The sequence below is a fragment of the Poromitra crassiceps genome, assembly GCF_964638095.1.
Source record: "Poromitra crassiceps genome assembly, chromosome: 15".
Classification (NCBI taxonomy): domain Eukaryota; kingdom Metazoa; phylum Chordata; class Actinopteri; order Beryciformes; family Melamphaidae; genus Poromitra; species Poromitra crassiceps.
In genome coordinates this window covers 15933606-15960930 of record NC_139634.1, presented here as the reverse complement: position 1 = coordinate 15960930, position 27325 = coordinate 15933606, and positions in this window count along the sequence as shown.

The following is a 27325-nucleotide window of genomic DNA, read 5'->3' as shown; positions in this document are numbered from 1 at the left end:
TGAATGCAAACATTTTCGCTACAGTCTGCCCTCTGTCCTACAACATCAAATTTCAAGGCCTGATATGGGCGTTCAGTGTGTGTGTGTGTGTGTGTGTGTGTGTGTGTGTGTGTGTGTGTGTGTGTGTGTGTGTGCGTGCGTGCGTGCATTTGTTTGTGTGTGTGCCCAGGACAGAAGGAAGTGATAGGAAACACAGGCATAACAGGCAGGCAGAAAGGAATGTGTTTCTCACCAAGCAGTGCACGCAAGGAAACTATCGATCTGAACCACAGGTCAAATATCAAAGACTGCTCATAACTCAGATCGATTAAGACTGGCAGGGGGCAGAGCAGGCGAAACCCTATGACCATTATTAGTTTGTACACATACAGACACGCGCACGCGCGCACAGACACACGCGCACACATGCACACGCACACGCACACGCACACACACACACACACACACACACACACACACACACACACACACACACACACACACACACACATGCGCACAGTACAGCATAGCTAACAGTGCAAACAGACGTGAGTAATGAGTCAGTTGTAGGATTCAGGCCAGTCATGGAGCGCTGGCTGCGTTGTTCTGAGGCAGATTAACACCAAAGCCAGCGTCGCCTGAGGACTCTGCTCTGTTGATGTAGAGAAGCTATGACAACACTGTCACTCACTTCCCACTGACTCAAGCTCCCAGCATCCTCTCTGGTGGACTCTTCTCTTCTCTTCTCTTCTCTTTCTCTTTCTCTAAGGTGAAGACTCTGGAGAGGATGCGCCATGGGTGCACTTTTTTGGGTGTGACCAAACGTAGACCAACTCGTGTTCAGCTTTGTACTCTCAACCGGAGTTGTCACTCTGTCTACGTGAGCAATTGTGATGTCATCAATGATGTCATCAGTGATGTCACTCGAGCAATTGTGCATGCTGCGCTGCGGAGCAAAACCGGGCCACCTTATTATAGTAGTAAGATGTGTGAGCTACAGTACAGCTAGTCCTCATGTAGAAATGATCAACACCCCCAGCCAATCAGAATCAAGTATTCATCCAGGCTATATTTAAGCAATAGATCACGACAGGCCGTGGTATATGCTTATTATTACCACACCTACTGTAAGGGTCGTGCCTCTGCAATCAAATTGCTTGGCCGGGACTAACTGTTGTATAATTATGTGGTACACACAGTACAGTTTACAGAGGTGCAGTTAAATGCGGTGTAGCACACTTATGCGGCTCACAGGTCAGCTTTCCAATCCCAGCATGCATAGTGTTCCTCGCCGGCCAGAGGCAGGGCAGGGCAATGAGGGAAAGAGGAAAAGGAGGACAGGAAGCCAAAAGCGAGACAGCTGGATGGAGAAATGATGGATATTAAAGTTGTTGACAGTGCAGTAATGAGTGAGAGATAGAGCCAGGAGAGGTGAGAGAGGAAGAGATAGGGGAGATTTGACTGACACACACACACAACCACCCACCCACCCACCACCCACACACACACAGACACACAGACACAGACACACACACACACACACACACACACACACACACACACACACACACACACACACATGCACTCGGAAAGAAAATAGTCGTCAGCTGGCATGAGGCAGACACACTTAATCTGCATGAGATTTGACAGGATCAACTCTGCCTTGTCAAATGGAGCGTGAAAGCCAAAGAGATAGAGGAGAACCCTGCACCGCTGGAAGCTCTACCTACTGGAGACATATGCTCAAACCTGAGCTGATAAGAAGAGATAGAGAATTTCAAGTTCTGATTTAACACTCATATGGCAGTTTTACATCCAGAAAAGTTTTCTGGGAAACTGAAATTAAATTGTCTCAATCACTAGTTTCAAGTCTTCCTTAATACCACATGATGTTCATTTTGTAATTTATGGACACATTTCAAGTCAAATAGATGATAAAGCAGACTATGTTTTGGGATGTGATTGACAGGTGGCCTGTCCAGTGATTGCACAGCCCCGCCGATCACGAGCAATAGCTGGCCGCTCTGCGGCTCTTCTTGTCCAAATTTATGTAATTTCTGGCTCCAAATAACCAAGATGGCGACAGTGAAAATGCAACCTCGAGGCTTCAAAACGGGAGTCCAAAAAGCAATGGGTGACGTGACCGTAGCTACCGCCATATTGTATTATACACATATATAAACAACTTCCCAACTGGGACAAATGGGACAATAAGAGCAGCACGTGAATGCAGCATTTGGCAAAGCCTAGCCGTAGCCTACTCCACTGGGACTGTAAATCAGTGGAGAAATAGTTTTGAACGTGACGCAGCCTCCGGGAAATGACTCGTTTCACTTGCATAGAATTTGATACATTTGGTCCGCCATAATTTGGAAGATCTAGAAGAGCCGCACGGCTGAATTATTGATGCCTATTTAAGCTAGCAGAAGGCTATCTGGAAAATGAGCCAGCTAGGCCGGGCGGAAGTCTCTGGTGCACAGTGTGGGAATGTATCTGGTGCACAGTGTGGGAATGTATCTGGTGCACAGTGTGGGAATGTATCTGGTGCACAGTGTGGGAATGTACAGTATCTGGTGCACAGTGTGGGAATCTCTCTGATGCACAGTGTGGGAATGTATCTGGTGCACAGTGTGGGAATGTACAGTATCTGGTGCACAGTGTGGGAATCTCTCTGATGCACAGTGTGGGAATGTATCTGGTGCACAGTGTGGGAATCTCTCTGATGCACAGTGTGGGAATGTATCTGGTGCACAGTGTGGGAATCTCTCTGATGCACAGTGTGGGAATGTATCTGGTGCACAGTGTGGGAATCTCTCTGATGCACAGTGTGGGAATGTATCTGGTGCACAGTGTGGGAATCTCTCTGATGCACAGTGTGGGAATGTATCTGGTGCACAGTGTGGGAATCTCTCTGATGCACAGTGTGGGAATGTATCTGGTGCACAGTGTGGGAATCTCTCTGATGCACAGTGTGGGAATGTATCTGGTGCACAGTGTGGGAATGTACAGTATCTGGTGCACAGTGTGGGAATCTCTCTGATGCACAGTGTGGGAATGTATCTGGTGCACAGTGTGGGAATGTACAGTATCTGGTGCACAGTGTGGGAATCTCTCTGATGCACAGTGTGGGAATGTATCTGGTGCACAGTGTGGGAATGTACAGTATCTGGTGCACAGTGTGGGAATCTCTCTGATGCACAGTGTGGGAATGTATCTGGTGCACAGTGTGGGAATGTACAGTATCTGGTGCACAGTGTGGGAATCTCTCTGATGCACAGTGTGGGAATGTATCTGGTGCACAGTGTGGGAATGTCCCTGGTGCACAGTGTGGGAATGTATCTGGTGCACAGTGTGGGAATGTCTCTGGATGATAGTTTATTGAACACTCTGGTCTACTGTGGAATACAGAGTGAGTTATATGGCAGCGATAGGCACAATAATCAGTATTGTGGGAACTTGTTTGGCAATGGCTTGAATATAACGGATGTTCATATGTAAAGGTTACACTAGCTTTAAACTAATGATGGGAGAGAATGAGATAAAGAGAGGGCTTTCATTAATTAGCAGATAATTTCCTACCCCGTGACCCGGGTTCGAATCCAGCCCACGATGCTTTGCTGCATGTGCTCACCGCTCTCTGTCTCTGTCCTCTCTCACTCCCATGCATTCTTGTCTCTCTCTCACTGTGTCTGTCCAATAATTCAAAGACAATTCAACAAAAAAATGAAATCCAGGCTCCATATAATGCTTTCTAATGAGGGAGTGATTAGGACCTGTTGAGCCACTCTGTGTGTGTGTGTGTGTGTGTGTGTGTGTGTGTGTGTGTGTGTGTGTGTGTGTGTGTGTGTGTGTGTGTGTGTGTGTGTTGCTAATGACTGGAATGTTTCTAATCAACGTTGTTATTCAATATTCACTGCTATCTCCTTCTGCGCTAGCGGTGCTGCTGTAATTAAGTGAGGTAATGCCAAGCTTTCTGATTAATGACATAAGGCTACATAGATACAGAGAGAGAGAGAGAGAGAGAGAGAGAAACAAGAGCATTGGAAAAGTAAATTTGTCATCTAAAGAGCATCCCATCAAAACATCATCCATATTCATATCCATATTAGGATAGGATGGAATAAGATAAGATATAATATGAATATAGATTAAATAAGATGAAATGTTCATGGGGAAACCGGCTTTATCATCTCTGGATCGCTCAACAGCTCAGGGAGAGAGAGAGAGAGAGAGAGAGAGAGAGAGAGAGAGAGAGAGAGAGAGAGAGAGAGAGAGAGACACGACGACGACGACGACGACGACGACGAAGAGGAGGGCAGCATTACCATGGGGAACACACACACACACACACACACACAGATACATTGTATATAAACACATATGCAAACGGAAATGAGCTGTTCTCTCAAACAAGATAATCTGTACGGATCCAGAGATGTAAAGCATGTGAGCTTTTGATTACCAACATCAGATTAAGGTTAATTGTCTTCCTCTCTCTTATCACTGTTTGTTCTTTTCCATTGTTTTCACTGCAAGAATGACTTGAGATTTTCTCGCCATTTCTCCTCTGACGCAAGTCAAATGTCTAGAAGCATACGTTGAAATTATATTAGCACACACGCACGCACGCACGCACCTACACACAGACAGAAAGACAGACAGACAGAGAGACACACACACACACACACACACATACATGCACACACACACACACCTACACACACAGTAAAATTCCTCCCACTACGTCCCTGTCTGGGAGAGAGGAAGCCTGCCCATAACAATCCATCCTCTCTGTGCTCCTTTCTTTAGATTGCATTTCTCCTCCAGGATCTCTCCATCCATCTGCTGAAATCCTATTTTCATGACAAACAATAAGACACACACACTCACTCCATCACTGCTCCCTATAGCTGCCAGAGAGAGGGAGGAACAGAGAGAGGGAGGAACAGAGAGAGGGAGGAAGAGAGAGAGGGAGGAAGAGAGAGAGGGAGGAACAGAGAGAGGGAGGAACAGAGAGAGGGAGGAACAGAGAGAGGGAGGAAGAGAGAGAGGGAGGAAGAGAGAGAGGGAGGAAGAGAGAGAGGGAGGAACAGAGAGAGGGAGGAACAGAGAGAGGGAGGAACAGAGAGAGGGAGGAAGAGAGAGAGGGAGGAAGAGAGAGAGGGAGGAGGAAAGAGAGAGAAAGAAAGAAAGGAGAAACAGGATGATGGATGAAAAGAGAAGGAAACTATTTGAATCACAGGGGAAATTGAGGGTTTGTGTGTGCGTGTGCGTGTGGTGTAGTCTAGTCACTGTTTAGTAATCTGTCATAACTCCAGATTTGTGAATGAGTGTCAAGGCCTTTTCCTCTTTTCTGTCCTTCCCTTGCTTCCTTTTCCATCCCATCTACTGTACCCATCCATTCAGAAGACACACTGACTTTGAGACTTTGAGAAATGAGCAGGTAGATGTGTGTGTGTGTGTGTGTGTGTGTGTGCGTGTGTGTGTGTGCGCGTGTGTGTGTGTGTGTGTGTGCGTGCGTGCATGTGTGTGTGTGTGTGGCACATTATAAATGGCCACATGTGAAGTCAGCGCATTGTCAAGAACACCATGTTTTGTCAATGTGCTGCTGTGTTCGTTATGAAAACAGAATCTCTTTTGTGGCTGACTGATCATCTTGTACTGTCACACTCACACAGACCAGGGGGCGTGTTTAACCCTAACAGTAGCCTAATTCAAATGTATCCAATAGACTTAGCTTATGATGGATTTTTCTATAACACCTTGTCACAGCACTGCAAGCCTTGGGCATCATTATCATTCATATTGTTATGCACTCCTTCATCTAGGGCAGGGGTCTTCAATTACTTTTCACCAAGGGCCACATTTTGCTGGGGCCAAGGGCTGGGGGCCGAACGGCGCCGGTGCGAAAAATTTTGAGCATTTGAAGGCAGGTTTAGAGGAATAGCTCATTTTAAATGAACAGTTGTGATGTCAATATTCAGCCTTAACCACCAATATTTGATCCTTTTCTCACTCCTATGTCACCACCTGCTCTCCCTGCAGGGGTTGAAATTAACTTTTTTGACCACCTGCCAATATGGCTGCTAGATTTCAAAGTTACCAGCCAATTAGAATTTCCACTAGCCAAAATGTTTTTCTTGAAATAAACGAGAATATGAGTGGGTTAATTTAAGCATAAGTATCAGTAAGTGGCCGGGGATTCTCAAAGCCTATTGAGGGTCACACAAGAACAAAAAGGCACTCTTGAAGCTAAATAAAACCAAACCAACGAAAACCAAACAAAATTATTTAAATTGTTACTGGTAGACTAAATATTGTCTTGTTTATTATTGTCAATGTATTTTTGGACCTTGTTATTGTTTGTGTTCCTGTTATTTTGTATTGCGTCTTTCTTTTTTGTGTGTACCACCACCAACTGTGAATATAATTTCCTCTCTGAGAATATCTTCTGTCTGTCTGTGTCTGTCTGTCTGTCCATCCATCCATCATCCATCCATCCAGAGTGAACATGTTTCACCTACCTGACTGCTGGTGTCACAGTTCACTTTGATGTTTTTTCTTTTGTTTCATTGCCAGAGGGATAAATCGGCTTCATCTTTCAGCAGTGCAGTCAACAAACTTGACTTGTACTGTATCTACATTGATGCACGCTAAACACATTTGGGGAGGCGGAGGTGGGTGAGGGCAGCCAAAGAGTTTTGAAGACAAGAAGAGTTGACAACATTTGCTTTTTGACAGCGCCGCTTTGGCCAATGGGACAACAGCACAGAAGCATGACAGCCAATCAGAGAGGTGTCTCCCTCCAGGCCAAAATGGCAGGTTTGCTGTGCGCTGGTGTTGCAATGGATCAATGTATTAGGTGTCACTTCTGATCAATGCAAGTTCTTTTGCGCAATTTGTGAGGCCTTTTCCGTGTTGGAGGCCTTAGGCTAGCTGCATAGTGAGTGTATAGGGCAGACTGGCTCTGCTGCGGAGTCCAATAACGGCTTGGCCTCGACGCCTTCAAAGCCGATGACTTCATCACCAATTACATCGCTCGAGTGACATCACTGATGCCATCAGCACTGATGACATCTCAATTGCTATGTGCGTGATTGTAGACAGACACTGATGATGTCATAGACATTTAGACATCATCAGTGATGTCATAAATCACATATGATGTCACATAATGTATAGTCATTGCAACATCAGTGACTAAACATTGACAGGATTTATGACATCGAAACCCTCCACCACCGGCATATCATATTACGTATGACATCATCAGTGGCTATGGCATCAACAGCGTTTGGATGCGGTGCCACGCCTATGTGTCGACAGCACATAGGCTAGTAATTGTGATGTCATTGGCGTTAGTGGGATGGCTGGATCGGCAGACCTAGCAGGTGCATGTACCGCTTCTCCAGTCTGGTGTTAATGAACATCGGACGCAACAAGCAAGGACAAGGGCATGGCATCGGAATGTGTTCTTAACCCGTTCAGCAAGTTTTCCTCGAGGCTTTTACATTCAGACTCAACATGTGTCAGTAAATACAACTAAATCACATCATCTTGAGGCAGTTCTGGCTGAGTCTCGTGGACCCAGACGTCCCTTGCCACTTGTTCCTGGCACTGTCTTAGCTAAGAAAGTGCTAAGCAGAGGCGATGCCAGACTTAAAGCTCTGCTGTGGCGCTGGAACAAAGGCATCATCATGTCCCTGAAGCTCAGGGTACCGTCTGTGCCAGGCTCAATAGTGACAGCTGATTTTGGGGCCAATAATTGTGGAGGCAAGTTTGTATCAGGTTTACAAAATGATGAGAGATTTCATTTTACTTGTTGAAATAACAACAACAATGAGTATCAATTAGGGATGGGATTCAATTCAATACATGAAACCATGATACAATGTAATAAATAAAAGGTCAACATATACTACTAAAGCCGTTTTCCCACATGCGCTTTGTACCGCTAAATGACCGGAACGTGGTCTAACGCCTGCATGTGTGAAAGTTGTTTTCCGGTATAAGCGCGACCCCGTCATCGCGGACATTTCACCAGTTTCGAGCCAGTCAGAAGAGCGGTATGCGCGATAACGGACACAAGTATAGAACGGGTCCAGTCATTTCCCGCGACACCGGTCCTTCTCTCATGGGCGAGGTGTACACACGTTGCTTAATGTTCCAGCGGGCATAATCTAATCATTCGTGTCATGCTGTGATTTGGAATATTTGTTTAATTGTTTTTTTGCAATACTTTGTTGTTTGGAGTGTTTATTCACATGTTTTATTTAAGTTGTGTGGTGTTTTCTATTATATTGAGTTGCAGTGTTTTCCTAAGTTGCATGTAGTGCTTTTTGTTTTTTCTGTTATTTGAGTTAACAAGACACAGCTGACACAGCTTGGCAGTAATGCATGGAGGAGACACTGACATTGATGGCCAGCTCGACTGGCCAATGAACAGTCTCTATGCGGGGTCAATGGACCAATGGTGCTGCGGGGGAGGGGTTCAGGTGTGTGTGAAATGTTTGTCAGGTGGGATGGAGGGGAGAAGCAGCAGAGGCCACAGACAGACTGAGCAGCAGACACAGCTGGCAGCCACTGAAGCAAGGTAGAAGGATCTACTCCCAGCCGATGGTGAACCAGGCGAGCGGGCATCAGTGTATCAAGGCGCAGTAACGTGGACGGGCAGAAGCTGGAGCTTCTGCCACACTGGGTAAGCCAGACCCACGTTTCTCCTGAGACGATACACTGTTGAGCTGACCACCATTGCCCAGGCTCAGAGCTACATACTGTTGCTATTGGGCAGACTACTGGTTCCACTCTTTGTTACCCCCCAGGAGACCAGAGGGGAGTCTACTGGAGAGCAAGCAGGGGACGAGGGCTGGAGAGGAAGGACACTTCCAGACTGCCACCTGACCGCTGGACTGCCGAGCTGCTTTGTTTTACCTGGGACTTTAATTGACTTTTTAGTGGACATTTTAGGCAACATTTTTAAGATATATTTTGTTACTGTCCTTTTACCTCGTGCACAGTTTTTAGCATAGTAATAAATATATCTTTTACTTTACTCCTTGTCTGTGTTGGCTTGAGTTGCTGGTGTTGCTCACCTCTCGTATTTTAACTGGTTTTCATGGTCGGAGGCTTTTAACAATTTTGTTATCAATTTTAAGCCCCAACCACCTGCATCACATTTGGCGTAAGTCGGCAGGATACGAGAATCGTGAGCACGGCACTCAGTAGCACACAAAAGGTTTAAAGATGATGATGCCAATTTATCCAGGTGCACCCTGGGTGCCGAAATTTCAAGGCCCAGGGAGTGATTTAAAATATGGGGAGTGGAAGGAACAAATGGAAGGCATTTTAAATGCACAGGATTTATCAGAGCCACACAAAGTTGGGATTTTAATGGGGGCATTGAGTGGACTGGCCAAACGACAAATCCATGTTTTAGACAATGAGGACCGAGATAGAGCTGCTAAGATTTTTGCTGCACTAGACGCACTTTATGTTGAGAAGGTCCCTGTGTCTGTGTTGAGAGCACAATTTTTTGGGTGTGTACAAAGACCAGATGAGCCGGTGCAGTCATATGTGTTACGGTTGAAAGAACTACATTGCAGGCTGCGGCACCACAACCCAGACGAGGCCCCCACTGATGGACACCTTAGAGAACAGTTTCTGTTGGGCCTCGGGGAGGGCCCCCTACTCCAAGCCCTGAAGCGGTTTGTTCGTCAGACTCCTGACGCCACTTTCACTCAACTACAACAAGAGGCCTTGCTACTGGATGAGGACCAACAGGGACAAAAATGGCCTGAGGTAACTTGTTCTGCGGTGGGGGGTTCTAACTATTCCAGATCTCGTTCACAGACTGACTGGAAGCAAGAGCTTAAGAAGGAGATCATGGAGGAAATGAGAGACCAACTATCTGGTTGGACACAAGACTTAATTAAGGAGCTCAAGTCATGGGCCCCAGTGCCCCCCCAGATCACTCATCCCCCCTCGCACCCAGAGGCCTATACACAGCCACAGTTCAGACCTAGGCGGGCCAGACCTACCAATTCTAATGAGTGGGATGAGAATGGTAAGCCCATTTGTAGGCAATGTAAACAGTCTGGCCACATCGCAAGATTTTGCAAGAACCTTTCAGAACCTAGGCCAGCTTTAAACTAGGCTGCCCTGCTACCGAGGTCCAGGCAGTGGGGTCGACAGACATTGAATGTTCACAAAGGGCCGCTACAGCTTTTATTGGCCAATGTCCAACTGTGGAACTGTGTATAGGTGGCGTTAAACTCCAGGGCCTATTAGACACAGGCTCCCAAGTTACCTTAATGCACCAAAGCTTATTCACTCAACATTTTGGCCAACATACTGCGGACATGGGTAATGACCCCTCATTTTTGAAATTGAAAGCTGCTAATGGACTTAAAATTCCATACATTGGCTACGCTGTTCTAGATTTCCAAATAGAAGGGTTAACGATACCTGGTCGGGGAATAGTTATTGTAAAGGATGGACTTTCATCTAACCCTTTGCTAGTTGGAATGAATGTTATTCAAGCTTGCTGGGATGCCGTCTTCCAAGGGCCGGAGGGCCCAGTGTCCTTTTCCTGCCAGAATACAAAGTCTCAGCGGGTCTGGAGGAATGCGTTTGCCGTGTGCCAGAAGATGGCCGCCACTCCTGGGGATGGATTCCTTGGTTATGTCCGACCAGTCGGGCGCCAGGGGGTCCAAGTGCCAGCCAGAAGCGAAGTGGTGGTGTGGGGACGTGCCCCGGCAGGCCTAAAAGACTACTACGCTCTAGTAGAAGGCCACCAGGAGCCAGGCACTGTGAGCATCGCAAAGACACTGGCTGTGGTAAGGAACGGCAGAATCCCTGTACGCATTCGTAATATGAATCCATTCAGTGTGTTCTTGGATCGCTATCAGAAGTTGGGCAGGCTTTTCCATGTGCAGGAGGCAGATGTCCTGGGATCCAAGGACGTGAGTTTGACCCCTGAGGCTGATGGCGTGGTCGAGGTGGGCCTGGTGGAGGCCTGCGCTGTTGACTGTGAGCAGGACTGCCCTTTTGACCTGGCCGACCTAACAGAAAGACCAGACCTAGCCAAAGAGGAGCAGGGGCAACTGACTGCGCTACTCAAGAAATGGGAGAAGGTGTTTGCCACTCATGAAGAAGACTTTGGCCGAACAGGTACTGTGAAACATAAAATACACACTGGTGATGCTAACCCTGTAAGAGAACGCTTCCGACCATTGCCACCTATGATGTACAAGGAGGTGAGGGCACTTCTGTCAGACATGCTTGAGAAAGGGGTAATACGTGAAAGCTCCAGCCCATGGGCAGCACCTATTGTGCTGGTAAAAAAAAAAGATGGGAGTTGGAGATTTTGTGTAGATTACAGGAAATTGAACGCTGTAACCCACAAGGATGCTTTCCCCCTTCCTAGGATCGAGGAGACATTGACCTCCCTTACCCAAGCAGAGTGGTTCACTACCTTGGACCTGGCAAGCGGCTATTGGCAGGTGGAGATGGACCCGCAAGACCAGGAAAAAACTGCCTTTACCACACCTTTAGGTTTGTTTGAATTTCAGCGGATGCCCTTTGGTCTTTGCAATGCCCCTGCTACATTCCAACGCTTAATGCAGCAGTGCCTGAGTGGTCAAATTGCAGAGTCTCTCCTTGTATATTTGGATGACATCATAGTGTATTCCCCAGATTTTGCAACACACCTGCAGCATTTGGATGAAGTCTTTGCCAGACTGTGGAAACATGGACTGAAATTGAGACCTGACAAGTGTCACTTACTGCAACATCAGGTGAAATTTTTAGGCCATGTAGTTGACAAACGGGGAGTTCTGCCGGATCCAGCCAAGATTTCTGCAGTGGTGGACTGGCCTACCCCCTCAACTGTCAGACAGGTGAAAGGTTTCCTTGGGTTGGCTGGATATTATAGGCGCTTTGTCCCAAACTTTTCCAAAATTGCACGGCCTCTAAATACACTGTTGGTTGGCATCCCGCATGATAAACAGGTTCGTAGAGTTGAGTGGACAGAAGAGTGCCAAAACTCCTTTGATCATCTAAAGACTGTATTAACCCAAGCCCCAGTACTGGCATATGCAGACTTTACTTCACCCTTTATTGTTTATACTGATGCTAGCAACCATGGATTAGGGGCAGTGTTGGCACAACAACAAGATGGCCGGGAACGGGTCATAGCATATGCCAGTCGTGCCCTACATCCTAATGAACAGAATGATGCCAATTATAGCTCATTCAAGTTAGAACTTTTGGCATTGAAGTGGGCCATAACTGAAAAGTTCCGAGACTATCTGACCGGGGCCAAGTTCCTTGTTTACACAGATAACAACCCTGTTGCGCATCTTCAGACCGCCAAGTTGGGCGCTGTCGAGCAGAGGTGGGTCGCACAGCTGGCCTCCTTTGATTTCGACGTAAAGTATCGCTCAGGTAAAGAGAACACCAATGCAGATTCACTGTCCAGGTTCCCCATAACTGCTATGTCCATCACAGGAGTTCGAGGCCCACAAGCTGCCGTCACTACCATGGGGGTAGCTGCATCAGTGGAACATGACAGAGATGCTGTGGGGGGCTTGGAAGAGGACTGGGGAATGCTACAAAATGATGATGTGGATGTACAGCCTGTGAAGAGGTATGTGGAGAGGGGGTATTGGCCAGGAAGATTGGAGAGGAAAGCCCTGTCTGACAGGGCCCAGCGGTTGCTACATCACCGCAAGAGACTTTGCCTTCATAATGGTGTGTTGTGCCGCAAAACTGTTGATCCTAACAGTCAGGAGCTGCGCTTCCAGATCATCTGCCCAATGCTCAGATGCAAGACTGTATGGGAAAAGTATCACAAGGCAGCTGCACATGCTGGACTGGAGAGAACGCTGTCCACCATAAGACGCTGTTTCTTCTGGCCAAATATGGAGGAGGAGGTAAGGGGGTTTAACTCTGGTTGTGTGTGCTGTAGCCTGCAGAAAGATAGAACAGAGCCTAGGGCCCCTCTACACCCCATCGCCGTATCTTACCCCTTAGAAGTTGTTGCCCTTGACTTCCTCTCTCTGAGCAGACCTAGTGATGCCTACCAGAACATTTTGGTAATGACAGATATGTTTACGAGGTATGCCTGGGCTGTACCCACACGAGATCAGACGGCAAAAACCACTGTTAAAGCCATTTGGACAAGCATTATCCAGACTTTTGGCTGCCCCTCACGATTTCACTCAGACCAAGGCCCAAACTTTGAGTCAGATTTAATGAAGCAACTGTGTGATGTATACAATGTGTCTAAGAGCAGAACCACCCCCTATCATCCTGCAGGTAATGGTAGAGTTGAGAGGCTGAATCAAACTCTTCTAAACATGTTACGGACTCTTGAGGCCGATAGGCAGAGTAGGTGGCCAGAGTACCTCCCAGAGCTGCTGCAAGCCTATAATAACACCACCCACAGTGCTACAGGTTTTGCCCCAGCATATCTTATGTTTGGTCGTCACCTTAGGCTCCCAGTAGATGTTAGCCTAGGAGTACCTTCCCCTCAGTGTGGCCGAGATGTAGCTGGGTGGGTCAGTGAGCACCACAAACGGCTTACTTTTGCATATGAAGTAGCTCGCAGGAAGATGGAGACTGCGGCTAGTCAAGAGAAAGAGCATTACGACCAGAGGGCTCAAGCCTCTTTGTTGCTGCCGGGAGAGAGAGTATGGGTGCGAGATAGAAATCGAAAAGGCCATGGTAAATTGCACAGTTGGTGGGACCCAGAACCACAGGTGGTATTGGGAACAGTTGGGGACACAGGGTTGGTTTATAGGGTCAGGCCAGAGCGAGGAGGGAAAGAAAGGACCCTACACAGGAATGCCCTTAAACCTTGTGTTGCCCCCACAGATGAGGTCCCCAAAGAAAGTCCCACTCAGGAGATGGAGCCTGAGGTCCTGCCCACCGTCTTGTATTTTCCCCCTGGGTTTAATGCACCGGCTGATCCAGCCGAGGCACAGGGTTTACCCCGGCGATCGACCCGCACCAATTTAGGTCAGCCCCCAAACCGTTACAGACAGTAGCGGACCGTTGCAGAGACTGCTAACGTTAAAGTGTGGGGGAGTGTCATGCTGTGATTTGGAATATTTGTTTAATTGTTTTTTTGCAATACTTTGTTGTTTGGAGTGTTTATTCACATGTTTTATTTAAGTTGTGTGGTGTTTTCTATTATATTGAGTTGCAGTGTTTTCCTAAGTTGCATGTAGTGCTTTTTGTTTTTTCTGTTATTTGAGTTAACAAGACACAGCTGACACAGCTTGGCAGTAATGCATGGAGGAGACACTGACATTGATGGCCAGCTCGACTGGCCAATGAACAGTCTCTATGCGGGGTCAATGGACCAATGGTGCTGCGGGGGAGGGGTTCAGGTGTGTGTGAAATGTTTGTCAGGTGGGATGGAGGGGAGAAGCAGCAGAGGCCACAGACAGACTGAGCAGCAGACACAGCTGGCAGCCACTGAAGCAAGGTAGAAGGATCTACTCCCAGCCGATGGTGAACCAGGCGAGCGGGCATCAGTGTATCAAGGCGCAGTAACGTGGACGGGCAGAAGCTGGAGCTTCTGCCACACTGGGTAAGCCAGACCCACGTTTCTCCTGAGACGATACACTGTTGAGCTGACCACCATTGCCCAGGCTCAGAGCTACATACTGTTGCTATTGGGCAGACTACTGGTTCCACTCTTTGTTACCCCCCAGGAGACCAGAGGGGAGTCTACTGGAGAGCAAGCAGGGGACGAGGGCTGGAGAGGAAGGACACTTCCAGACTGCCACCTGACCGCTGGACTGCCGAGCTGCTTTGTTTTACCTGGGACTTTAATTGACTTTTTAGTGGACATTTTAGGCAACATTTTTAAGATATATTTTGTTACTGTCCTTTTACCTCGTGCACAGTTTTTAGCATAGTAATAAATATATCTTTTACTTTACTCCTTGTCTGTGTTGGCTTGAGTTGCTGGTGTTGCTCACCTCTCGTATTTTAACTGGTTTTCATGGTCGGAGGCTTTTAACAATTTTGTTATCAATTTTAAGCCCCAACCACCTGCATCACATTCGCACACATTAAAGCAAACTGGCTAAATGATCTTGTGATAATAAGAGCGGTATGTCAGCTTCATGTGTGGGTGTGCTGATTTTCCCCTCTCTCCTCTCTGCTGCCTGCTCACTCTCTGGCCACAGTCAGTCCTCCTCCTTCAGTCACAGCCCGACAGGGACACAGACGAAGCAAATGCACGAAGCAAAATGTGGAAGTATTTTGCTTACGTTGCCGACAGCGAAGGCAAGCCCGGACACATCAAACGAAGCCAGTCTGTAAAAAGTGCTTCAATGCGACGCAGGTGAACGGATAAACAAGCAAACTTATTTCACCATCGGAGTTTTGCCGACACGTCACTCCCCACCCGCTCTGCAGTGCCGCCCCGCCCCCCAACATACAGGCAATTTCGCTGCTAGATTCCCACATGCGAGAGCCCAGGTGTGAAGGGAAATGTCCGATATTGACTTACAGATAATTTTCCGGTACGCATGTGGGAAAACGGCTTAATATACACATCTTTATAGGAATGCTCTAAATGAGTTTACATTGTTACAGTAGTATATATGAAAAAAGAAATCCAGTTAGACATTTTTACATGGATTTGAATTTCATTTACAGAAGCTAATAGGTGACTTTAGGAAAAGTTCTCTCTTTCACACATTGGTTCCACTATCAGGACTGAACATTTCCAAACCACACCCGGCTGTAATTAAATATGTAATTTAATAGTATCACTGTCTCAGATAAAAGAGGCCTAAGAAATCCTTAGTGGGGGGAAAAATCCAATTACAAAACCCCTCCAAGAGAAATAATGAAAACTCAAATGAGTTATGTAAATTCTGCTTGTAAGTGGCTGGGGACAAGGGTGGCAAGTATGAGAATGTGCACATGCGCACGCATGCGCGCGCTCACACACACGCACGCATGCGCGCACTCACACACACGCACGCACGCACGCGCACACACACACACACACACACAACCACCATTAAATCCATCATTTCGTCCTTGTAAACTCTGATCACGCTGCTAATGTGGGACAGTGTAGTACTAGTGTAGTCATTACATGTGATTTTACACATAGATAAAGTCAGTGATGAAAATGCCAAAGAACTGTCTGCCATACTTGACACGTTTGATCCGTCTCAACATGGGAAATGGGCCACCCATACAGACACACTCTAAAATAAATAAATAAAATATGGTTATGACGAAGGGTGTTAATCTTCCAAATGTCACTGTGCTTCATGTTGCTCTCTCAGATCATTTCTGTATATTCTTTGATATGTCTATTAAAAATCAACATTAATTCTGAAACTGCCAAAACTTCAAATCCTGGTGATGATCTACGTAGTGCTACCGAATGCCTTCAATTCAAAAATTGTGAATGTAATTGATGCCACTTCTCCTGCTAAGGTAACTGATCGCTAGTAAGCAAAAGGCACCATGGGAAAACTTCTGTAAGAGCCCAGAAAAGGGAGTGAGAATGATCTGCGTCTGCCTTAGGCAGTGAGATCTGACGTGAATATCAGATCAAGAGTAGAATCAGTAAGGACAGGGGATAAGAACATTCAAGAAAACACTCACGTGTATCGAAAAGTGGGAGTATTATCTCTCTATTTCACTTGATTTGAAGTTTTAGTATTTTATTTTTGTATCTGTAAAACTTGTCTCTACTTTTGCACTTTTAATTGTAAATCTTTTACTTTTTATTACTAGGTAAAGCACTTTGAATTGGCCCAGTGTATGAAATGTTCTATACAAATAAAGCTGCCTTGCCTAAATGTTGCTTGCTTAATGCAATCTGTTAACAAACGAGCAGCACTCTGTCCTTTTCTTCACATTAGCTGTGTGTGCTTCCTTCCCACCCCTGAAAATATGAAAGTTTGTTTTGATGTAAACACGCTTAATTACTTTAAGTATTCTGCACTTCTACCCAGTCACTGTCAGAATATCTCTCTCTCTCTCTAGGAGGTAACAGAGAGAGAGGGACACTCTTTAACAAACTCAGCTCCCAAATTCCTAACTTCAAAGAGCTGGATGCCTGCACAAAAGTGGAAAAAGTGTTGAGTATCTCTTTAATAGCTGACACACACAAACATACAGTACAGACAGACAGACAGACGCGCACACACGCACGCACACACACACACACACACACACACACACACACACACACACACACACACACACACACACACGCTTATGTGTTTAAATGGAATGCAGAAGTTCAGACTGAGCAAGCCTCTCTGTGAGTGGAAGCTGTCACACGCTGGCTGGAAGCGGAAAGCCAGAAGAGAAACAGAAGCTGTGAACAAGGCAAACCACTTTCAAACCACTTGAACCTTTGAGGCCGGCTGTTAAACAGAAGCTGTGAACAAGGCAAACCACTTTAACCTTTGAGGCCGGCTGTTCGGCCCAAATGAAAGTGAAAGTGAGCCAGAGCGGTTTAGTGACGTCAGGAGGGAATCACTTCACACACAATACTGCAGGATCACATGTCAATAGAAGATCCATATGAATATCAATGTTCTACATGGGTGTCATTTTCTTCATTTTCCAACGTGAAATCACATAATAATAATAATATACAGTATTAGATGTATTAACTACCTCTGTATTTGATTCTGGTCTTATCTTTTTCTTCCAGTGTTTATGTATATGTATACAGTATGTGCAGTTTTACTGTTTTTACATTCTTTTTTGTTGGTTTTATTTTTTTCTGTCTTATAACAAACTTCCCAATCTCCTTGTATGTGTCCATATACTTGACCAATAAAAAGAGTCTGATTCTGATTTCACACTGTCTACACCTGCATGATATTACGATGTTTCGCTCATCGGACCTTCAAACATGACTGATACTGAACTGATACTTCATATCTTTCATATGTTATTATTAATGGCTGGTTTTAGGCCGAGTTAGTACTGGATCAGCAAAATAATGATGTCATCAGGAATCATGGAGTCTATTTCCATTCAGAAATGACCTTTCTATATGATGTTTCTATTCCCTTTCAATGTAACCTGCTTCTAGGTAACCTCCAGTATATTTGATTCTCTGAGTGGCTGCTGTCTACCTGAGCAGGTATGGAAAGTGTTGGGAGTTTCCCTTCAATCTTTCTATTTCACTCTTTTGCCTATTTAAACTGCTTCTGGCTCAGAATGGTACACAACACCTCAGCTCACCTCTCCTCATCTGCAGCCCTGTTCTTCTACGCTTTTTAATCAGTACAGCTGTCCACCAACTCCATCCTCATCTGCATCACCGTTCTTCTACGGTTTTAAATCAGTACAGCTGTCCACCACTTCCAACGCCCCCAAGCTCTGTGGTCAGGTAGAGGTAGTTCAGTCTCATTCACACAATGGCTTCCGCCAATCAGCTGCTGATGACGATGATGATGATGATGATGATGATGACGGGGCTTGCAGCTGCGAGCTCGTGCATGTGGCTGAGGAAGCAGCAGGGAGGTGCACGTTCAGAGAGCATGTTCCACATGTTTAGCAACAGAACCATGGCTGCACTGGAGACAATGGTGAGTTACAGCTTTATTCTCATCATCATTATTATTATTATTATTATTATTATTATTATTATTATTATTATTATTATTATTATTATTATTTAGTAGTAGTTGTAGTATTGTTGTTGTTACATTATTATTACTATCATATTTAGGGATGCACGATATATCGGCAATCATATCGGTATCCGCCGATGTTAGTCATTTTTTAACATATCGGTCATATCGGTATCGGTCAGATGTTGCAATGTTAATATCGGTTATCATTATCAGCCAAATTCTTCACATTGATATGAAATAATGCAGTAAATCTATGATTTATGGGCTTTTCCAAAGGCTTTGCAAATAAAGAAATGCATAACGTTTTCAAATTCAGTGTTAACATGTGTTTTTCAGTATGTACAAAATGTGATGATCATAAAAATGTGGTTTTATACAGATCATATCGACATCGGTAAATATCGGTTATCGGCCATAACAGCAATGTTAATATCGGTTATCGGCATCGGCCAAAATTTTCATATCGGTGCATCCCTAATCATATTACCTAATTATTATAGCATAATACATTATTATCAAATTAATATATATTTTTAATATAATTATTAGTATTATCATTAGATATCTTTAGATAAACAGAAAGCTGGTGAGTTACATTTGGACTTAAAGAGCTGGTACACACTATGAAATATTAAATATAAATTATTACCGGTATGTAGAAATATTATTGCACCCCATGAACAAAAATGAACTTTCTCTTAATTGAATTCAACTCAATTGAATTCAATTGAGCTTTATTGCCATGTATTGCCAAGTTTTTATAAAACATGTTGTCAAAGCAGAAAGTCTCTATCATACCGGTAAACAATAGAATACAAGTTTTAAAAATGTGTTATTATCCAGTATGAGTAAAACTGTAAAATACATAACATGTGGACATAACAAAGGTAAAGGTAAGAAAATGCTTATTACATACAGTCAGTCCTACACTGGATCAGATGTGGGGGGAGGTGGGTAATTTGCATGGGTGCTTTTCTTATGGTGTAATAGGCTCTATTGGCTGTATCTGCTGATACATTCATTGTCTTGACAAAATATCCTGAAGTGCTGAATTCAGAGACGCTGTAGTGTGTATACTCCATTACTATACTCCATGTGTATTTTTTTTTCACTTGTGACTTTTTCTAACAAATAATTTTAGGTTTTTCTACACTGGCTCTCAATGCCCAATTTCCAGGAGTATATTCACATTTTCTTGTAGCCTGTGTCTGTTTCTGTGTAATAGGTCATCTGCATAACAGAGGCACTTGCCTTTTTTCCCCTGCAATCTTAATCTTGGAGCTGAAGAGTTTTCTAGTAATTTTAACAGGTCAACGTATATTGATGAGTGATAGTTACAACTTTGGTGGACCCCAAGGCATTATTAAATAATTCTGTTAACTTTTGTCTGATTATAACTTAACATGTTTTCTGAATATTTGCATTTATACGTTTTACATAACATTTGCTCTCTGTCTCTCTCTCTCTCTCCAGGGTAACAGCACGTCTTCACTTAATCTCACCGCTTTCCCATACAGACAGTACAGCCACGCCTCCCAACTAACAGTATGACACCACTTCCTATAATAATAATAATGATAATACTAATAATACTACTACTACTAATAATAATAATATTAATAATAATAATTGTCCCAGTCTACAGAGAAGCTGCTGTTGCTGACAGAAACTCTGTCTGAGCTGCAGTTGGTTTTCAACAGTGGGAATCAAAACCACACGAGCTGGAAGCAGAAGGAGCTAACGAGCTTCAGTAACGAGCTCTACCGGCAGATTAATGAGCTGCAGCACTGTGTAGGTCCATTAACACACTGATGTATTTACATATAGAGTGTGATGTAGCTGACTAGCTACTAGATGTAAAATGTGTGTGTGTGTGATGTGTGTGTTGCAGGTGGAGCAGTTGAATGTGTCTCCTTCCAGCTCTGTCACCAATGTAACCAGGAGAATCAAACTGCACCTGAAAGCCCAGAAGAAGAAGCTCAGAGAGCAGGTAACACCTTATAGCAATACACACCTAGCGGCTAGCTGCAATTAGCATTATACTGTACTACACCTATTGATAGTATTCTGTTACATCACCACACGACCATCTTGGTAGGAAAATAGCAGGTAATTGTAACCAATTAACAGGTGATTACAATCAAATGCCACAAATAGCCAATGAGTTGCCATATTGGTAGGAAAATGCTTGTGACATCATGGGAATACTATGATTAGCGTCTAGCTGCAGTTAATGTTACACACTTAGTGGCTAACTCCAGTTAGCATCACATACCTATATATACATTCTGTGTATGTCCATATATGGCAGTGTACATGTAAATGGAGAACAAGGTGGGCCCCAGGATAGAACCCTGTTGAACTCCATAAGTTGCTATGGTGACTGAAAACCTTCTGGAAAGGCAGGAGCTAAACCAGTGAAGAGGTTTATATCGTGTTCTGTGTTTGTTTGTTGTCGTTGTTTGTTAGTTTGTTTGCGAATCTGTTGCTGTTGTTTGTGAGTCTGTTTGTCAGTCAGGTAACAGTGTGTGTCTCCTACAGGCCTATGGTGCCTCCTGCTGGGATGAGGTCAGAGCTGCTCTCCTCGCTCACCTGCGCCGACTCGACCACCTGGCCATCTCCATCTAACCCTATTTATTCTTTTTATTTATATTTATTCATTTGTAATGAATAATAATATTTGTATTGCTATTTATTCAAATATTTATATTTATATTTATTATATTTACTATTTTGTTTTATTTATTGATTCATTTTGGTTTTACTGATTTTGGGGGTGGGGATGATGATTTTTCTAATTCTGTAATGAGGATTTAGCATATCACAGAACACAGAATTATATTTTCTTTCTATTGTATGGTAGACAGAGAAATGGAAAATCGTTTAAAAAATAAGCAACACAAATATATGAAGTGACATAGTCTGATTTGCGTTATACCTTTGTTTATCCTGTGATGTATTTCTTTGTTAAAAGTGTTAAATCATCAATAAAACAATATTATCATGAGACACGTGACAAGTATTATTATTATTAATCATTTAAGTAGTAGTGGCTCATGCATACCACCCTCCGTGAGGCTGCACGGCCTATACATGTCTTCTTATTAAATTAAATTCAGTCATCCAGAAACTTACAACAAACTCAATGTAGGTATACTCACACATACTACTACACCATAATCTCTCTCTCTCCCTCTCAGACAGAGATAGAGAGAGAGAGGGAGAGGGGGAGAGAGAGAGAGAGAGAGAGAGAGAGAAGTACTGACTTTACCTTCATGCTTTGGTTACAGTGTTTGTAAACTTTCGTGCTTATAAAGCAAATTGAATTGAATTGAGAGAGAGAGAGAGAGAGAGAGAGAGAGATAGAGAGATAGAGAGATAGAGAGAGCAAGCAAAACAGGTTGGGATAGGAAGTGAGGCACATTAAAGACAGGTGGGAGAGGAGAGCCGAGTGGGAAAGAGAGATAGAGGGCCTAATGAGAGGCAGAGACAGAATGAAATATGGGGGGAGAAAGTGAGGGATAGCAACCAGGAGAGGAGAGGAGAGGAGGGGAGGGGAGGGGAGAGGAGGGGAGGGGAGGGGAGAGGAGAGGAGGGGAGGGGAGGGGAGAGGAGAGGAGAGGAGAGGAGAGGAGAGGAGAGGAGAGGAGAGGAGAGGAGAGGAGAGGAGAGGAGAGGAGTATGAGAGAGGACCATAAAGTTGGAGAGAAAGTACCAGAGATTGGGGTGGGAAATGGTGCGGAAAAAGAGCCGTGGCATCAAAAAAAGAGGAAGAGGCAGATGGCTAGAGAGAGAGAGAGAGAGAGAGAGAGAGAGAGAGAGAGATGAGGAGTGAACAGAGAGGAGGAGTAATGGCCTTAAACCAGTGGGCTGTGGTCTCTCCTGAGAGGGGAGCCGTCACATTAATGGGATGTGGAGTGTGAAGGGTCAGGGTCATGAGTGGAAAATGATGAAATAAATCTTCAGCCTATCCCTGCCAATCTCCTAGAGAGCTGCTCGTTGGTGAGGCTGCGTTTGGGCGGGACCAGAGGGACGCTTCACTTTACCAGTTAACTGACCCCCCTCCAACTGACAGACAGTGCTAAGATGCTTCACCAGTTAACTGAACCCCTCCAACTGACAGACAGTGCTAAGATGCTTCACCAGTTAACTGAACCCCTCCAACTGACAGACAGTGCTAAGACGCTTAATTTTACAGTACCAGCTGAACCCCCTCCAACTGAACTGACAGACAGTGCTAAGACGCTTCATTTTTCCAGTTAACACATTGACTGCCAGACGTTTTTTTTTGCTGTAGGTAGCTTCTGCCAAGCCGTTTTTTGAGGATTATGGCTCATTTTATAAGAGCCGAGGATTCGTTTCAGCTTGGAGTTTGTGAACATACAATATCTCAAAAGTACTAATAGAATGTGTACTTTCTCTGTCTAAAAGAGTTAGTTTGTAGAGTTAGTAGTTATGTAAGCATTAGCAGTTGAATACAGCATGGTTTTAGCGTGAAAAAGAATATTCAGAGATAAACGGCTTTTTGTGAAATTGGATGGAACAGTCACTTTAACCATTCATTTTTGGCTCTCTCTCTCTCTCTCTCCCTCCCCCTCTCGCTCTCTCTCTCTCCCTCCCCCTCTCGCTCTCTCTCTCTCTCTCCCTCCCTCTCGCTCTCCCTCCCTCTCTCTCTCTCTCTCTCTCTCTCTCTCTCTCTCTCTCCCTCCCTCTCGAGTTGCTTCAACTCCGCCCTCCGTGGGCGGACAAGCTTGTCACCAGTCAGTGCTTTGCTGCTCTCCTGTGCCTGCATGTCTGGGCCGCTGTTTGAGGAAGTCGGGATGGACTCGCTCGTTTGGAGTTTTGGTTGAGAGAAGCTTTTGCGATTCTGGTCATATTTATGCTGCGTGTTTCAAAGTGTGTTCCTCCACCTGTAATCTATCACCCGATCATAGTAGATCGGCTGAATCTATTATGTAAATTTGCAATCCCGCATCGCCAGCAATCAGCGCGAAAAGGAGAATGGCTGGGCTGAGAATGGCTTGACAAGTTAAAAAAATGCTTTCCTTTCTCTAGCCAGGAGAGCACTGTTGCCACTTAGTGGGTCGGTGGAATGGGTTGTAAACGTTCGGTGGCTCCAATAATTATATAAGAGATGTAAAAGGCTTAGATGCACAACCCACCGTCAAAAAAAAAAAATCGATGCCAAAAACGTGTAAACACGTTGTTGGCAGGGAACAGCTGGATTCTGAAAACGTGTTCATACGTTGTTGGCAGTGAATGTGTTAACTGAACCCCCAACTGACAGACAGTGCTAAGCTGCTTCATTTTTCCAGTTAACTGAACCCCCAACTGACAGACAGTGCTAAAATGCTTCACTTTACCAGTTAACTGAACCCCCTCCAACTGACAGACAGTGCTAAGACGCTTCATTTTTCCAGTTAACTGAACCCCCAACTGACAGATAGTGCTAAGATGCTTCACTTTACCAGTTAACTGAAGCCCCTCCAACTGACAGACAGTGCTAAGACGCTTCACTTTACCAGTTAACTGAACCCCCTCCAACTGACAGACAGTGCTAAGACGCTTCATTTATCCAGTTAACTGAACCCCCAACTGACAGATAGTGCTAAGACGCTTCACTTTACCAGTTAACTGAACCCCCTCCAACTGATAGACAGTGCTAAGATGCTTCACTTTACCAGTTAACTGAACCCCCTCCAACTGACAGACAGTGCTAAGACGCTTCATTTATCCAGTTAACTGAACCCCCAACTGACAGATAGTGCTAAGACGCTTCACTTTACCAGTTAACTGAACCCCCTCCAACTGACAGACAGTGCTACATGTAAGACGCTTCACTTTACCAGTTAACTGAAGCCCCTCCAACTGACAGACAGTGCTAAGACGCTTCACTTTACCAGTTAACTGAACCCCCTCCAACTGACAGACAGTGCTACGCTTCACTTTACCAGTTAACTGAACCCCCTCCAACTGACAGACAGTGCTAAGATGCTTCACTTTACCAGTTAACTGAACCCCTCCAACTGACAGACAGTGCTAGTAAAGGGGAACCACAGGCAAAGGGGATGACTCTTCCCTCCCATGATAATAGAGTGATTCCACGACCATCCTCCATACCTGGCTGTTCCATGACACCTAACCCTAACCTGTCCCCACCCCTTCTCCCTGCAGAGTGAGCTCATGTGAGAAAGCACAAGCCTGCGTGTGTGCATGTGTGCGTGTGTGTGTGTGCGTGTATGTTTGTGTGTGTGTGTGTGTGCATGTGTGTGTTTGTGTGTGAAGGTAATAGTTGTTTTTACCATTAGCATGTGATTCTTCTCTTCTTTTATCACAGTGAAGGTGACAGAAGGGGGGGAGGGACCGAGGGAGGAGAGATGCAGAAGCCAAGGAGTGGCGGTATAGGAGGTATAGGGAGAGACAGCTGAGCTAAGATGAGGGAGGCAGGAGAGGGGGAGAGGTTCGGTAAGGAGAAACAGAAGAGAGGAGAGGAGAAGTAAGCTAATGTTCCATAACTGACAGTGGGGTATAGGGAGACAGGAGTAGTCTGGGGACAAAGAATCTGGTCATCCGGTAAAAAGTGGGGCGTCATAGTAAACAAATGCGATGCGAGTTATCTATGTAGCTAATACACAAAAAGAAAAAGAACTAAAACCAAATAACACAATAGAACGATAACACTGCAGCACAAACCGGACACAAATTGCCGGATGCAGGGGGTGAGATCCACTGGATTTGGCGCGGGATCTGGCAGATCTCAGACGGGAAGACTCAGTGAGCAACAGATAGGCAGGCTCTTCTCCTCTGAGAGAGCCTGGTGATGCGAGGGGGAGACGGGAGCAACACAGAATCATTGATAAACATCCACTGAGAAAATGAGAGAAGAGAATGACATACTTAGTGAGGAAATGAATAAGAAGAGGGAAGAATAAGAAGAGTTTGAGACGGAGAGGGAGATAAATGGCCTACATGTCCCATGAGCACCAGCTTCGAGCCTGTGTTCGTGGCCTCAGCTGACTTTATTGCTGTTCAAATCGAGGCCCTTTTCATAATGAGCGCAATTACATCTGATGTGTTCTGTCAAACTACGACATTTGCTTCCCAGGCAGCGTGTCAGCCGCCGCCTTCGTTCTTATTATAATTATCAAACTCACCAGCCGAGACACAATTAGGCTACTATCATGGCAGATTAGACATGCATAGGGTAAGAGCATCAGTGAATAAAACCCTCATTATGGTAGATATGGTTGTATATATGCATTATGGTAGATATGGCGTTGGCAGTGTTTTCTCCTCTGCTATCTCTTTCCTCTCACTCTCCCTGCCCCTCCTCTCCTATCAAGTCTTCCTTCCTCCTTGCCTCCGTTGTCGTCCTTGTAGCTTGTAAAGCCAACAGAGCAGAGTGTTTGACACATGCGTGTGTGTGTGTGTGTGTGTGTGTGTGTGTGTGTGTGCGTGTGTGTGTGTGTGTGCTGAAGTGTGTGGGATGTCCTTGCTCAGAATATCACACACATATCACACATAAGTAAGGAGCTGAAGAGAGAAATCTGTGTTCATGTCTGCGTTTCTGCAGTATTTGCAGCAATTATGGGCAGCGCCCTTACGATAGTGTTACTCCTCCCTCCTACTGTGTTACTTCTTCCATGACACACTCTCTCTCTCTCTCTCTCTCTCTCTCTCTCTCTCTCTCTCTCTCTCTCTCTCTCTCTCTCTCTCTCTCTCTCTCTCTCTCTCTCTCTCCAAAGTGACCGCCTACTTCCTGCTTCAGCACTATACCAGAGATTTTTATTTGCCATTTATTTTCCCATTGATGTTTCGTAAAATGCTTATCAAAATAGTTTTACTTTGTCAAACCAAACGGTTCAGCTATATTTAGAATCGGGAGAGACCATAGAACATTTCACTCAGACCAAAAACAACATCAAATTTTTTTTTTCTTTAAATACGCAATTTTTTGTAGGTACTTTTGGGGGGATTCTCTATCCTAGCTCATACAGAAGCCCTCCTCTTGCCTCAAGAGGAGCGCCATCTTACAATGGAGTCATACAGTACGCCAAAGTACTTGCCATGCATGCGATTTGCTAAATAAAGTATCTTGTTAAACCTTACCGACCGGTCTCTCATGATTGAAATACCTTTGCAAAGCACCTGGATAATGAAATATGCTCTCTAAAATACATTTTATATTATCGCACACATTTACCAAATCTGCTAAGTATGCTTTGTTTGCACATTTAATACATTTGAATTTGCCACCTGACAGGACGCTGAATCACTGTTATGTTACTATAATTATTATAACTCATTTTAATTATCGTCCTTAGGGCCTTAGTGAGTGATACTGTTGTGAAAGTAAGTTTCCAAGTGATTAGTTTGATAGACTTAGCAGCAAAGAGGTGTTCATTTAAATTCAAATTAAAACAAAGCATCAAAAGTCATTATACTATTATGGCCTGAGAGAATAATCAATAGGCTGTTTCAAATGTTTGATCACTGTTCTGATTTAATGCATTTACAAGCTTTTAGGCAATGAGAAAGCAAGACAATCAAAAGCTAGAATATTGGTTTTCTAATTGCCGTCACATTGGCTAAGTTAGCACAGAAAGCTCCTGAAGAAACATCTGTTTCAAAAGAATGTTGTTCAGCCTTGATGTTATAATATATCCAGTACCATTATCCCTCCATTCTGGTTCCAGACTGCTGTT